This window comes from Bubalus bubalis, chromosome 21, assembly GCF_019923935.1.
Source record: "Bubalus bubalis isolate 160015118507 breed Murrah chromosome 21, NDDB_SH_1, whole genome shotgun sequence".
Lineage (NCBI taxonomy): Eukaryota > Metazoa > Chordata > Mammalia > Artiodactyla > Bovidae > Bubalus > Bubalus bubalis.
The window spans coordinates 13985350-14000750 of NC_059177.1; the positions used below are offsets into that span (position 1 = coordinate 13985350).

The following is a 15401-nucleotide window of genomic DNA, read 5'->3' on the forward strand; positions in this document are numbered from 1 at the left end:
AAGACCTATACACTTAAAAATACAAAATATTGTTGAGATAAATTAAAGAGGACCCAAATAAGTGAAGGGATACACCACATTCATGAGTGGGAAGGCAATTTTGTTAAAATGCCATTGTCTCCAAATTAAGACTAAACGTAATCCCAGTCGAAATCCCAATAGGGTTTTTTGTTTGTTTGTTTGTTTTGGTAGAAATCAATAAGTTGATTCTAAGTTTTTATATTATACACATATATATCAGTCGGAACTTTCTCTTCCTTCTTGTTTTGTCTTCCCTTTATGGCTCTTAATACTCTCCAACCGCTGAAACACTTTCCCCACTTAAGACGTGCAAGCTCGCCTTCCTTGTAAATGCTCTAGTCTTCCCTTCCTTATCAAAAAAATAATTAATTACTTTGGCTGTGCTGGGTCTGAGTTGTGGCATGTGGGATCTTTTTAGTTTCGGGATATTTTAGTTGTGGGCTTCCCTGGTGGCTCAGATGGTAAAGAATCTGCTTTCAGTGCAAGAGACCCAGGTTCGATCCCTGGGTTGGGACGATCCCCTGGATAAGGAAATGACAACCCACTCCAGTGTGCTTGCCTGGGAAATGCCATGGACAGAGAAGCCTGGCAGGGGTCCGTGGACTCACAAAGAGTTGGACACAGCTGAGCGACTAACACTTCACTCTAGTTGCAGCATGCAGACTCCTCAGCTGCAGCACGGGGGTCTAGCTCCCTAAGCAGGGATGGAACCAGGGCGCCCTGCATTGGGAGCGCGGAGTCTTAGTCACGGGACCACCAGGGAAATCCCCTGATCTACTTTTCTTTTCCTTTTGTTCTTCCTTTAAATTCTTAGACAGTATTCTTAAATTGTCATTAATAACACTGTGGTGTTTTTATTATCTATTTTCTCATACTATAATCACTTTTTAAATTGCGATGAAGTCTGTCAAACATAAAGATCTATGAAGTATTGCAAGATAATTACTGATGATCCAACAAATGCAGTTTTAAGCTCCTCTGCATACCCTTAACTCTCCTCCAAATCCTGATTTATCCAGTATACTGAGTTTATCAGTAACTGTTTTTTAAGTTGCAGGTCTATTGGTAACAATGTCTTGTGTGTGTGTGTGTGTGTGTGTGAAAATGATTGTTTAATTTAACAGATATTTCAAAGTTCATCATTATTTCTCAGACCTTTTATAAAGCACTCCATCATCTTCTGGTTTCTATTAATACTCCTGAATGATCCACTGTCAGAATGACTGGAATGTTGATTGGCAATCTGCCTTTTCTCTTTGACCTTTGTAAAAAAAAGTTTTCTTGACTTCGTCATCTTCATTATCCATTTAGCTTTGCTCAATATGCTATTTTGTCTTTTTATTGGATTTTTATATTATATAATTATGGTTTTCTTTTTTGAACTTTTGTTCTTTGAATGTTTCCTAGAGCATTTTTATAAGCCTTGACCCTTGACTGAATTTTTGTTTTTCTAAATTATATTTTTTTGATTTTTTAAATTATTGAAAGATTATTATAACACATTTGTGGGAGACTTGGCAAACATAGAACAAAGTTACACATAGTTACACTATATATTACAATTATTTTTTAAGTCGATAAATTCAGATTTTTATTTGAAGTTTCAGTATCAAACTCTCAAAACTTAATAGAATGGACAGAAAAGTAGAAGGACAGAGTAGACCTAAAGAGCAATGAACCAATTCAACATTATTAAGACTTATACAATTTTCACAGGCTTGCCTGGTGGCTCAGATGGTAAAGAATCCCCATGCCATGCGGGAGACCTGGGTTTGATCCCTGGGTTGGGAAGATCCCCTGGAAGCGGGCATGGCAACCCACTCCAGTATTCTTGCCTGGAGAATCCCCATAGACAGAGGAGCCTGGCAGGTTACAGACCATGGGGTTGCAAAGAGTCAGACACAGCTGAGCAACTAAGCACAGCACAGCACGCAATGTTTACACACCCAGTAGGATACAAATTTTATTCAAACTCTCATAGATTATAAACCAGGAGACACTGGAATACAACCAGGGACATAAAACAGGTGCAAAAATTTCACAGTCTAAAGGTATTGAAATTATACAGTCTGCTCTCGTATCACTGTGGAATTATGTAGAAATCAGTATCAAACAATATTGCGACATTTACCAAGAGAGATCCTTGACTTTAGCCATTAAAAGCTTCAATAAAGATAGAAAACTGAAAAAACACAGAGGGTAACTACAGAGAAAAAGCTTTGAAATGAGCAATTAATATCAAAGATACTTAACCCCATGTATTTGGAAATTAAATGTCTACTTTTAAATGATGGGAGTATCTAAGAAACCATAAAAAGGAAAAGTAGAAAATAATGTGTAACAGAATAAAAATGAAAAGAGAATTTATCAGAATTTATTGAATGCTAAAGTTGCTCAAGGCTATGGTTTTTCCAGTGGTCATGTATGGATGTGAGAGTTGGACTGTGAAGAAAGCTTACCACCAAAGAATTGATGCTTTGGAACTGTGGTGTTAGAGAAGACTCTTGAAAGTCCCCTGGACTGCAAGGAGATCCAACCAGTCCATTCTGAAGGAGATCAGCCCTGGGTGTTCTTTGGAAGGAATAATGCTAAAGCTGAAACTCCAGTACTTTGGCCACCTCATGCGAAGAGTTGACTCACTGGAAAAGACTCTGATGCTGGGAGGGATTGGGGGCAGGAGGAGAAGGGGACGCCAGAGGATGAGATGGCTGGATGGCATCACTGACTCGATGGACGGGAGTCTGAGTGAACTCCGGGAGTTGGTGATGGACAGGGAGGCCTGGCGTGCTGCGATTCATGGGGTTGCAAAGAGTGGGACACGACTGAGCGACTGAACTGAACTGAAAGTTGCTCAGTGTAACCAAATACAATGCGGAATCTTAAATAAGGTATGAAAACAAATAGTGGACAGTAGCATAAAATTTTGTGAAATTTCAAGAAAAATCTGTACTTCAGTTAATACTGTATCACATGTTAATTTTGTTGTTGTTGTTTTACAACATACTATTTCTTGTATTTTCAGAATTAGATTAGAAGTTTCAAGCCTCATTGAAATTTTTTTTTAAAAATCCCTAAAATAACAAGCCTTCTAGACTTTAGCAGTAATACTAGATGCCAGAATAAATGGAATTATATCAAAATTTTGAGTGAATACAAATTAGAAATCTAGCATTCTAGTCATACTTAATTAAACAAGTGGAACCAAAATGTCATAAATTTTTTAGCTGAGCAAAAATTCATAAGTTTTCTAAAATATATATATTATACATATTATTTACATATATGTACACAAAAGCTTTTGTGCTTACTACACTTAATAAAGGCTTGAGAAATAACAACTGAAAAAAGAGAGAAATTGGAAAACATAAACTAAATCACATCTGGAGATTTGGAGGAAACAAAAAACCAATACCTGTGCATTTTATATTTTTGAGAAAAGTTACAAGATAATTCTAATATGCATCTGAATTTTAAAAAGTGATTACAGGTTCTATTAAATTGTAGTTTCATGTTACAGAATTCTATTATATTCTGGTTGACCGATCATGATGCAATGGTATTAAAATGAATAATAGTTACATAATCACAATAGTAAAAGATATTTATTAGTTTTCACAATGAATAGCCAGACAAGAAATAAAAGATAATTACAACTGCAAGCCATAATAGGAACATAATTAACCTAACAATATAAAATAATTACATCTAATTTGGGGAGTTAGTAGAGTGATGTGTTAAGTGGACACACACAAGGCACTTGTTGCAGAGTTCCCTGTGCAATATAGTATATTCTCATCGATTTTATTTTATACATAGTATCAATAGTGTATATGTGTCAACTCCAGTCTGCCAATTCACCACCCTCATTCCCTCCACATACCTGCTCTCTACATCTGTGCCTCTATATCTGCTCTACAAATAAGAACATCTATGCATTTTTCTAGATTTCACATATATGCATTAATCCTGAGCATATACTGAGAGAAACCATACTTCAAAAAATATACAAGCACCTCGATGTTCATAGTAGCGCTATTTATAATAGTCAAGACGTGGAAGCAACCTAAATGTCCATCAACCGAGGAATGGATAAAGATGCAGTACACGTTACTCAGCCATAAAAATGAACGAACTGGTCATTTGTATAGACATGGATGAACCTAGACACTGTTTATACAAAGTGAAGTCAGAAAGAGAAAGATAAATATCCCTAAAATTTTAAAGAGGGGCAATTTCCTGGGTACCTCTGTAATGACCCTCACTAACTCACAAAAAGCAAATACAAGACTCACTATAACAAATGACAATGGCCGGAAAAAGTAAGAAGGAAGGTAGTATATAATAGTTTCTGCAACAGACCGTCATAATTTATTATGACCATCAAATAATGCAGAAAGAGATCTGAATTTTAAAAAATGTATTATAGAATTATAGTTTAGAATTCTGCAAAAATGACTGTTTGCTGAATTCAGGATATTGAAAAATACCTGGAGTCCTCTTTATGCTAAAATAACCCCTTTCTGCAAAGCTTGTATTTAAATAGAAGAGGTCTGAGGTAGAGAATATACTCCAAAGGAAAACGCATAGGCGATAATACATTCATCTCTAAAAATGGATTTTATTTTCAATAAATGAACGGATATTTTATAGTAAAATTACCAAGCTAATAAAATTAAAAAACCACTTCCTAACAGTAAAAACTTGCCAAACCAGGCAATTTTTACAACTGGAAGAAGAAAATTCTCTGCATAAAACTGGTTAATCATAGTTATGGCTTTATTATCCAGACAATGCACATAAATTCCACACGGCAAAGTCTGAGCTTCACAAACTAATGGTTCATTTATTGAAAGAGACGGATCCAGAATTAAAATGAGACCGCTGGTCTGAAGCATCACGCTGCAGGATTCTGTTGCCCCCAGAAGCAGCTTTGCTGGGAGGCTCTGCCCCTTGCACGCCTGTGACCTGTGACACCGCAGGGGACTCACTCATCGGAGCTGAAGTGGTATGCTTCCCACCGACAGTGCTGTCGGGCCAGCTCACTTTGGAGCTACAGTGAAATTGCTGGAAATACCCTGGGGTCCATTATTTCAGCACATTAATGAGGCTGTTCACAAAGAGAGTTTATTACAGTAAGAGATAGATGTTTATTAGATCAGTGATACGATTACAGAACATGCTGTATGGGAAGGGCCTCTGGGAGCCGTAGGCAGGATAATTTTGTAGGCATTAAACAAAACAAAAAAGCCAAACATCGTTATCAAAACTGTTAACTTCACTGCATCACAGTCACGGCTAAATATCCATACTACTAAATATCAACATTATTTTTCTGCTTCAAAAATGATGTGCAGACAGGCTTTCTGAATTTGTATAAAATCAAAAGTTGTTTTTTTGTTTTTTTATTTTCCAGGGTGGCAAAAATAAAACAAACTCAGAGTGTTTACTGCTCATCTTTTAAATACAGTTCATTTCTAAAGGCACCTGGGAATTACATTTGGAGGTGGTAGCCAGGATGGTTTTTCACCGCATGTTAATACATTACTGAGTAATAAAGACAAGACCACCATGGGTACGGACACAACAGAGAGAAGAACACAGTGATGGTGGCAGTTACTATGTGCCAAGTGCTGTGACAAGAGTGCTTCACACATTGTTCCTTTAGCTTTCCTAAAACCCCATGAGGTGTTACAATTTCCTCCTTTTTTTGACATGGAAATGGAGACTTACTAACTTGCCCAAAGCCTTTCATCTGGTAACCAATGAAGCCAACTCAACCACAACTAAATGAATTGGTGTTCAGAGATGACCCAACTGCATCACGGAAATACAAGGCGTCTTGCCAAACAGCCTCATGTGCACGTGTGTTCAGCTGTGTCCGACTCTTCTGGGACCCTATGGACTGTACTCCACCAGGCTCCTTTGTCCATAGAATTTTTCCAGGCAAGAATCCAGGAGTCGGTTGCCATTTCCTCCTCCAGGAGATCTTCCTGACTCGGGGACCTAACCCGGATCTCCTGCTTCTCCTGCATTGGCAGGCACATTCTTTTCCACTGTGCCACCCCAGACAGCCTCACATGGACTGTCAAATCAACCAGCTAATATAGTTTTGTTTCTCCCTTTAAGAGATGTAACCATTTCCCTTTTTGTTGCTATCACCTATAAATACAGAGTTCAGTATCACTAGGCTATTAGCCCCGTGGAAGACAAAGCAATAGCGGTTTCCACAGTTTAAAAATCTAGCATACACTGTAGGAGGCCTAGACATTAAAGACCAACACTGACAAAGTAAAATGCAACCAGTATGACACTGAAGTAGATATAAAGTACATATATACACACACATACACACACACACACATCAAGTTATGTTATCCACAACACCTCTTGACTTTATATGGAGTTTTCATCATCACCCCAAATGTCTTGATCATGACTATTTCTACTTGATGAATCAGTGGAGAAAAGCTGTCTTTTCACACTGAAAATGCTAGTTTCTCTGGAGGATCACACAACGTAAAAGGAAGGCTCTTCTGGTAATCCCTGGGCGGGGTGGGGAGGTGCTGGGTCATATCAGAACAGCTCTTCTGCTTGGCGGCTAATACTCACCTTCTTTCCTGTGCTATAAAAGAATCACTATGGTTTCATCCCCTTTAGTTTTATTAGGAAGATTTCCAATTAGGTCAAAGAGATGCTATTTTCACAGGACATGCTTTCCTATTGTCTCTTAGAACACAAACTACTTCCAATTATGTAATGATTGTGATGCAAAGAACAAATAGAACCAACTGTATTCAAAGAAATGTATTTTCATAAGACATATGTAGGTGCTACCCCCACTAACCTAACAATTATATGCCAAAGGATAAAAAACAAAATCTTAATAGTATGTGATGTTTGAAATCTTTTACAAATATACTATCACATAGATGTCCACCCTACTCCTAACAACAAAATAATAATCTTGCTGCTGCTGCTGCTAAGTTGCTTCAGTCGTGTCTGACTCTGTGCGACCCCAGAGACGGCAGCCCACCAGGCTCCCCCGTCCCTGGGATTCTCCAGGTAAGAACACTGGAGTGGGTTGCCATTTCCTTCGCCAATGCATGAAAGTGAAAAGTGAAAGTGAAGTCGCCCAGTCGTGTCCGACTCTTCACGACCCCATGGGCTGCAGCCTACCAGGCTCCTCCGTCCATGGGATTTTCCAGGCAAGAGTACTGAAGTGGGGTGCTACTGCCTTCTCCAATAATCCTGACTAAACCAAATACCGAAAGGTAGAAAACAATCAATCATGAAAGTACCAGAAGAAAATACAGATGAATATATTTATATTCTTGGAATGGGAAGACCTTTTAAAAGATGACATAAAATCCAAAAGTCATAAAGAAAAACTCATAAAAATGACTACTAAATGAAAACTACCTTTAGAGCTAAAGTACCAAAAAAATTAGAAATACAGAAAGAAAATAAAAGGTATATTTGTTATGACAAAATAATAAACATCTTACTAGACAAAGAATTCTTAAAAATCAACAGAAAAGAGTAAACTAAACAGAAAATAAATCAGCAAAGAATACACTAAAGGAATTTATAGAAAAAGATATACCAGTGGCTAACAAACCCACCAAAGATGTTAAATTACATTAAAAATTAAATAAATACAAAACACCAAAGACATACAAAATGTCATCTACAAGAAAAGCAAAATGATGTAAGTTCATAAAACTCAGTATCAGCAAGGCTGTGGGGAAATGGGTAGCCTTTCTTTTAGTGAGAATGAAAACGGCAGTCTACCTTTTAAGGATGGCAATGTGGCAACACATATTAAAATTTTAAATTTACAGCCTTTTCAACTAGTATATTAGACAGGATTCTCCAGAGAAAGAGCCAACAGGAGATATAAAATTATGCAGAAAGAGATTTATTATGAAGGACTGGCTCCCATAATTATAGAGGCTGAAAAGTTCCATGGATTTGCCATCCAAGAGCTCGAAGCCCAGGAAAGCTGATGGTATAATTCTTATCCAAATCCAAAGGCCCTGAAAACCAGGGGAGCCAATGGAGCAAACTCGAGTCTGAGCCTGAAGACCCAGGATCCGGGAGTTCCAATGCATGATGGCAGCAGATGGACATCCCAGCTCAGACGCACAGCAAACGTGCCTTCCTCGGCCTTTGTGTTCTTTGCAGGCCATCAAACAGTTGAGTGAGGGCTATTTGCATCAATAAGGACAATCTGCTTTACTGAATTTACTGTTCAAATGCTAATCTCTTCCAGAAACACCCTCAAAGGCACACCAGAAACAATGTTTCACCTGCCCATAAATCAAGATTATCAAATAATTTTTTTTTAATTTTTCATTCATACTTTTTGGCATCATATATGTGAGGTTCCAGTATAAAAAACATATTATTATATTATTGTTTTACATTTTGGTACTTTATATTTTCCCAGTGTTAATGCTCAAAGTGTTTTGAACTTGATTTTTAAACAATTACTAGTACAGGAAAAATGAGGTTAGCTATCAAATATTCAATTTGTTTTTCTCTCAGTGATAAATTAAGAGAAACTGATAACTGGGTAACTCATTGAATTGTCTGTATTTGCAGTGTTTCTGCATGATGGATTTTGTAATTATCTTGGTCTCCACATTCCAAACAGCTTTGAGGTTTCATTTACATGAAATGTGAGTTTCCTATTTTTGCCTCAAGTGTATCTTTAATTATGAGCGAAACCACGCTTATTTCAAAAAAAAAACTTATGAGCTGAAAACTTAACCCTTCAATTCACACTAACAGAAAAGAAAGACAGGAAAAGCTCAACGAAAGAGCTTATCCTCACATTTACTTCTCTGTAAAATGAGTGTTTGTCTACTGCACTTGAAAGTCTCCAGTCCAACAGGCATGCTCGTGATGGCAGAATGATAACAGGAAGTGCAGTCTATATGGCAAGCCTTTAGTGCTGTCCCACTGTTGTTCCTGAAGATGGTTCAGTTCCAAGGATAGACAGACATTATGGAAACCTGACTACTAATGACCCTAGGGAATCCAATCAAAATGAAAATAAAAATAACGAATAGAAGGTACGCACACAGGCACACAATCCACAACAATACACATTCCTAAGAAGTATGCTAACAAGTTCAAATCAGTCAAGGCTGATGAGTCTCAATCTATTTTACCAGATCATGCAGACATGGCCCAAAAATAAGTCTAAAATGGTTAGGATTCAAGTGAGAATAAGTCCTAACTTTGAACTAAATACCAATACAATTACTTCCTGGCCCAAGTGATACCTTACAAGTAGGAACATGGAACTGCATACAACAAAGATTCCTTGAAAATATTTTTGGAAAAATATTACACCTTTTCTGCTACTGATACTAAGTATTTTTCATTCTCTCTTGAGTGAATTTTAGAATGATAGAAAGGGCCAGAAGAACTCCTCTGGTCCAATTACTGACTTGTAAGTGACAAATGGTCATTTCAACTCCCTGGTGAATCTTTCGCATAAACTGGATGAAATGGCTGTGCTGGGCCATCATATAAGGACATGTTAGAGCCCGTCTGCCCAAAATGTCCTGCTTGGGAAGGGGGACCAGGGAGTCATGCTCTTTGACAGTAATTAGAGAGCAGGCCCAGGGGCTGCTGCCTGTGACATGTCTACTCAAAAGGGCATCAAGAATGGATTATTACTCAACTCTAAAAAAAGAATGAAATATTGCCATTTGTAGCAAACTGGATAGACCCAGAGCTCATCTTACTAGGTGAGGTAAGTCAGACAGATAAAGACAAATATCACCTGCTGTTGCTCATATGTGGAATCTAAGAAAAAGATACAAATGACCTTATTTACAAACCAGAAACAGATCCACAGACATAGAAAGCAAAGTTACAGTTAGCAAAGGGAAAAGAGGGCAGGGGGAGGGGATAAATTAGGAATCTGGAATTAACATGTACATAGTACTAAACAGACAAACAATAAGCACCTACTGTATAGCACAGGGAACTATACTCAATACTTTGTAACAACCTATAGATGAAAAGAATCTGAAAAAGGAATATATATATATGTATATATGAATCACTGTGCCGTACACCTGAAACTGATACAATGCTGTAAATCAACTGTACTGCAATAAAAAAGGAACAATATCTTTAAAAAGAATTAATTGATTAGCAAATCATGCCCCCCCCAAAAAACCTTTCTGTACATCAAAAAAAAAAATCTTCACCTGTTTTCTTCCTAAAATAAATCACTATTCTTATCATTCATGGATGCAACATAGGTGCCAAGACATGTAACTTACTGAGTCTCAAAGTAGAAGAACAACATTTTTAAATTCAAAATGAACTTTTATGCTCTGTTGAGACATACCTAGCTGCTTATTTTGGAGGACTGAAATACACTGTATTATAGCAGTACAGGGTCAATTTATTGCCACAGGAAATCCAACCAAATTGCTCATCGCCTCCACAGAACAGAACAGTATGTTGACCTTTACTGGCAGAATTAAAGAGTGAATTCTGTTGTAACAGCTACTGTGAGAAACTTAAGAGTTGCAGAGCTGGTGAATATTTATGAAGTTTTCCTACTGAGCTGGCCACTGGCAGAGAGGATGGAGAGATACGTGCTTCTGAATCATCTAAGAAGCGTAACTCCAAGGTGGAGTTACCTGTCAGATCTGACTCAGATTTCAAATCCTAAATTTAGCAGGGATGGGGGGGGGCGGGTGTGGAAACCTCACTGTTTACTAAAAATGATACAGTGTATTAGGAAAAACGCTCAAGATTCTGAAGCTAAAATTACACTCCAGGTACAATTCTCCATCTGATGGAGAGAATGTCAGCTATCTCGAGAGTGGAAAGAGTCAGACCAAGCAGCTCCCTTGCTGAGCTTCCATGCCTCACACCCTACACTCTGGGCAGAGCAAGAAGACCCTTTGGTCCCCACTGGTGCAGTGTGACAGCTCCCTCCAAGGCCACCTTCTGGACACTCCTGAGTGGAGAATGCTTCCAAGGCCGAGGCTGAACATCTGCTGTTCTGTGCCCCCTCGGGAGGATCCTTGTCCCACCTCATTACACTAAACCTTTCTGTTTTATGACTCACATCCTAAACCAAAATTTTAATGAAAAAAACTTCCAAGAAATACCCTGTTAAATCTTTGGTATAAATCATTTCACGCCAGTCAGAATGGCTGTGATCCAAAAGTCTACAAGCAATAAATGCTGGAGAGGGTGTGGAGAAAAGGGAACCCTCTTACACTGTTGGTGGGAATGCAAACTAGTACAGCCACTATGGAGAACAGTGTGGAGATTCCTTAAAAAACTGGAAATAGAACTGCCTTATGATCCAGCAATCCCACTGCTGGGCATACACTCTGAGGAAACCAGAAGGGAAAGAGACACGTGTACCCCAATGTTCATCGCAGCACTGTTTATAATAGCCAGGACATGGAAGCAACCTAGATGTCCATCAGCAGATGAATGGATAAGAAAGCTGTGGTACATATACACAATGGAGTATTACTCAGCCATTAAAAAGAATACATTTGAATCAGTTCTAATGAGGTGGATGAAACTGGAGCCTATTATACAGAGTGAAGTAAGCCAGAAAGAAAAACACCAATACAGTATATTAACGCATATATATGGAATTTAGAAAGATGGTAACAATAACCCTGTGTACGAGACAGCAAAAGAGACACTGATGTATAGAACAGTCTTTTGGACTCTGTGTGAGAGGGAGAGGGTGGGATGATTTGGGAGAATGGCATTGAAACATGTATAATATCATATATGAAACGAGTCACCAGTCCAGGTTCAATGCACGATACTGGATGCTTGGGGCTGGTGCACTGGGACGACCCAGAGGGATGGTATGGGGAGGGAGGAGGGAGGAGGGTTCAGGATGGGGAACACAGGTATACCTGTGGCGGATTCATTTCGATATTTGGCAAAACCAATACAATACTGTAAAGTTTAAAAATAAAATAAAATAAAAAAAAAATAAATCTTTGGTATAAATCACCCCACCCTCCCTTCTTTTGGTGTCCTTTATATACACATATGTACGGCATGACTTAAATCAGCTCTTATTACAATTTTGTTTCCTAACTAGGTTTTGGCACTTATCCATGTACTCCACAATTATTTATTGAGAGCTTGTGGGGGCCAAGCATTTTGAAAGTTGCTGGGAAAGCTGGGAAACGGACAAGTGACTTCTAGTCAAGACAGAGTGTGACTTAAATTTTGCACCAACTGTATAACCACTGAAAGAAGAAAAAAAAAAATTAAGATACTGAGAAATATCTTTGTGGACCACAAATGAAACAAACACACAGAAGCTTGAGGTCCAAAAGCTGTTGGAAGCAGCAACTAGGAACACCAGTATAACTGGGGCCAGAGCCCATGTGGGGCTAGGACAAAAGTCAGGCCCAGAATGTGAAGTGGAGGCTGGTGTTCCCTGTCCACCAGAGGAAGCTGAAATAGCTGTTCCAGCCTTGGGGCTTCCACGAATAAATGAAGCTGCTCTACTGAAAACAGCAGCAACAGAACCTATGCCAAACCCTCGACAGGCCCGGTGTCTAGATTTGTGATACATCCAGTATCACCATAATATGGGAATTAGGGGACCCAGAGCAGTCAAGGTAACCACAGCAAGCCATTCGCACAGAGAAAAGGAACAGTAGCCTCATACAGCACAAATAACTTCTACTCTTCATGAGTCTGACTAGGAAGGAAGCCTAAAATGAAGACGACCACTGAACACAAAGACTACCAGAATTCACTCTGGAAGAAATGATAATAATAGAGTAACTTCAAAGGGACTTTATTTTTTAAAGCTTCCTTCAAGCATAATTAGCAGGCAAAAAAACTGTACATATTTATAACATATAGCAATCAAGATAAGAAACATATCCACAAACCTCAAAATTATCTTTCCACCAATACATCACCATTTTGATTATAATAACTTCACGTACATCTTGACATGAGGTAGTGTTAAACCCTTCAACTTAATTTTCTTCCATAGTTGCCTTGGCTATACTAAGATTCTTTGTATTCCATGAACATTTTAGAACAAATTAAACAATTTCTACAATACCAATTCTCCTGAAAAAAATTCCCAGAAACACAAAATCTTCTAAGACTGAATCATGAAGAAGCAGAAAATTGAACAGAACTGTAACTAACAAGGAGACTGAATAGTATTAAGTCTCTGCAGACCACAGCAGAGCTGAGACACTACAGGAGGAAGTGGAGGCATACAAACAAGGCCGGCTCCTTGGCCACACAAAGTCAAAGTGCTAGTTGCTCAATCGTGTCTGACTCTGTGACCCATGAAACGTAGCCCACCAGGCTCCTCTGTCCATGGGATTTTCCAGGCAAGAATAATGGAGTGGGTTGCCATTCCCTCCTCCAGGGCATCTTCCTGACTCAGGGATTGAACCCGGCTTGCCTGCATTGCAGGCAGATTCATTACTGCCTGAGCCACCAGGGTCCTCAGCTATACCTCAAACACCAATTCAGCTACCCATGCCAGATGCCAACTGAGATAATGCCATTTTTTAAAAGTCTATTTTTCCTTTTATTTATTTATATTTTTGGCCACACCTTGCAGGATCTTAGTGTCCCAAACACTTCAGGGTTTCACTAATGGATTATGTCAAACATTTTAAAAAGAACTAATACTAATTCTTCTCAAACTTTTCCCAAAATTTGAAGAGAAGGGAACATCTAACATATTCCATGAGTCCAGCATTATCCTGAATCTAAATCCAGAAAAAGACATTATAAAAAATAGAACTACAGATGAATAACCCTGATGACCCCTGATGCAAAACTCTTCAACAAAACTCTGGAAAACCAAGCTCATCAGCATATTAAAAGTATCAAATGCCATGAACAAGTGGGCTTTACTCCTGGAATGCAAGGATGGTTCGGTATATGAAAATCAATCAAAATAATACACAGCAATATTACCCAAAGCAATCTACATATTTGATGCAATCCTTCTCAAAATCCCAATAAAGTTTTTTTGCAGAAATAGAAAACCCCATCCAAAAATCCATATGTAACTTCAAATGACCCAAAATAGCCAAAGCAATCTTGAAAAGAGAGAACATGGCTGGACTTCTAGATTTTGAAATTTACTCTACAATGATCATACACATGTGGTAACAGCATAAAGACTGACATACAGACCAACAAAGAGAGATCCCAGGAATAAACCCCCACATATGTAGTTAAATAATTTTTAATAAGGGTATGAAGACCATTTAATGGGAAAAAACAATCTTTTCAACAAATAGTTCTGAGAAAACTGGATATGCACATTCAAAAAGAATGAAGTTGGACCCTTATCTAACACCACACACAAAAATAAACTCAAAGTTAATGAAAAACCTAAATGTAAGACCTAAAACTGTAAAATTCTGGGAAGAAACATAGGGAAAAAACCATGATACCAGATTTGGCAATGATTTCTTGGATATGACACAAAACGTACAGGCAACAAATGAGAAATTAGGCAAATCATGAAAATTTATGAAGTTTTTAAAACTGTCCAGCAAAAGACATTATCAGCAGAGTAAAAAGGCAACCCACAGAATGTCATAAAGTATTTTCATAACATATTGGATAATGGATTAACATTCAGAATATACAGGGAGTTTCTAATACTCAACAAAAAAACAAACAACATAATTAAAAACTGGGCAAGTAACTTGATTAGAATTACCATAGGATCTAGTAATTTCATTTCTGGCTATAGTCAAAAAAGTTGGTGCAGAGTCTCCAAAAGATATTTGTACATCCATGTTCGCGGTAGCGTTATTCACAATAGCTAAAACTGGAAAGCCACCCAAGTGTGTCCAGCAATAGATGAATGAATAAGCAAAATGTGGCCTAGACATACAACAGAATATTATTCAGCCTTAAAAAGGGAGGAAATTCTGACGTATGTTAATACAGATGAACCTTGAGGATATTATGACAAAAGAAATAAGCCATTCACAAACTGGCAAGTGTTATATGACTCTACTTATATGAGGTGATTAGAATAGTCAAAATCACAGAGAGAAAACAGAACGGTGGTTGATAAGGGCTGTGAGGAGTGGGGATTGGACAGTTATTTAGTAGGTAGAATTTAAGTTTAAAAGATGAGAAGGATAACAGGTGTGATGACTGCACAACATTATGAATGTATTTAATACCAGTGAACTATGCACTTAAAATGATTATGCTATGCTATGCTAAGTTGCTTCAGTCGTGTCTGACTCTGTGCGACCCCATAGACGGCAGCCCACCAGGCTCCGTCGTCCCTGGGATTCTCCAGGCAAGAACACTGGAGTGGGATGCCATTTCCTTCTCCGGTGCATGAA

The 15401-nt window shown here is 38.2% G+C and overlaps 1 protein-coding gene across 6 annotated transcripts in view; it reads right to left on the minus strand.

The window, feature by feature from the left end:
• ULK4 (unc-51 like kinase 4) overlaps window positions 1-15401 on the minus strand; it is a 505777-nt gene that overhangs the window by 134209 nt on the left and 356167 nt on the right. The gene's annotated exons all lie outside the window — the stretch shown is intronic.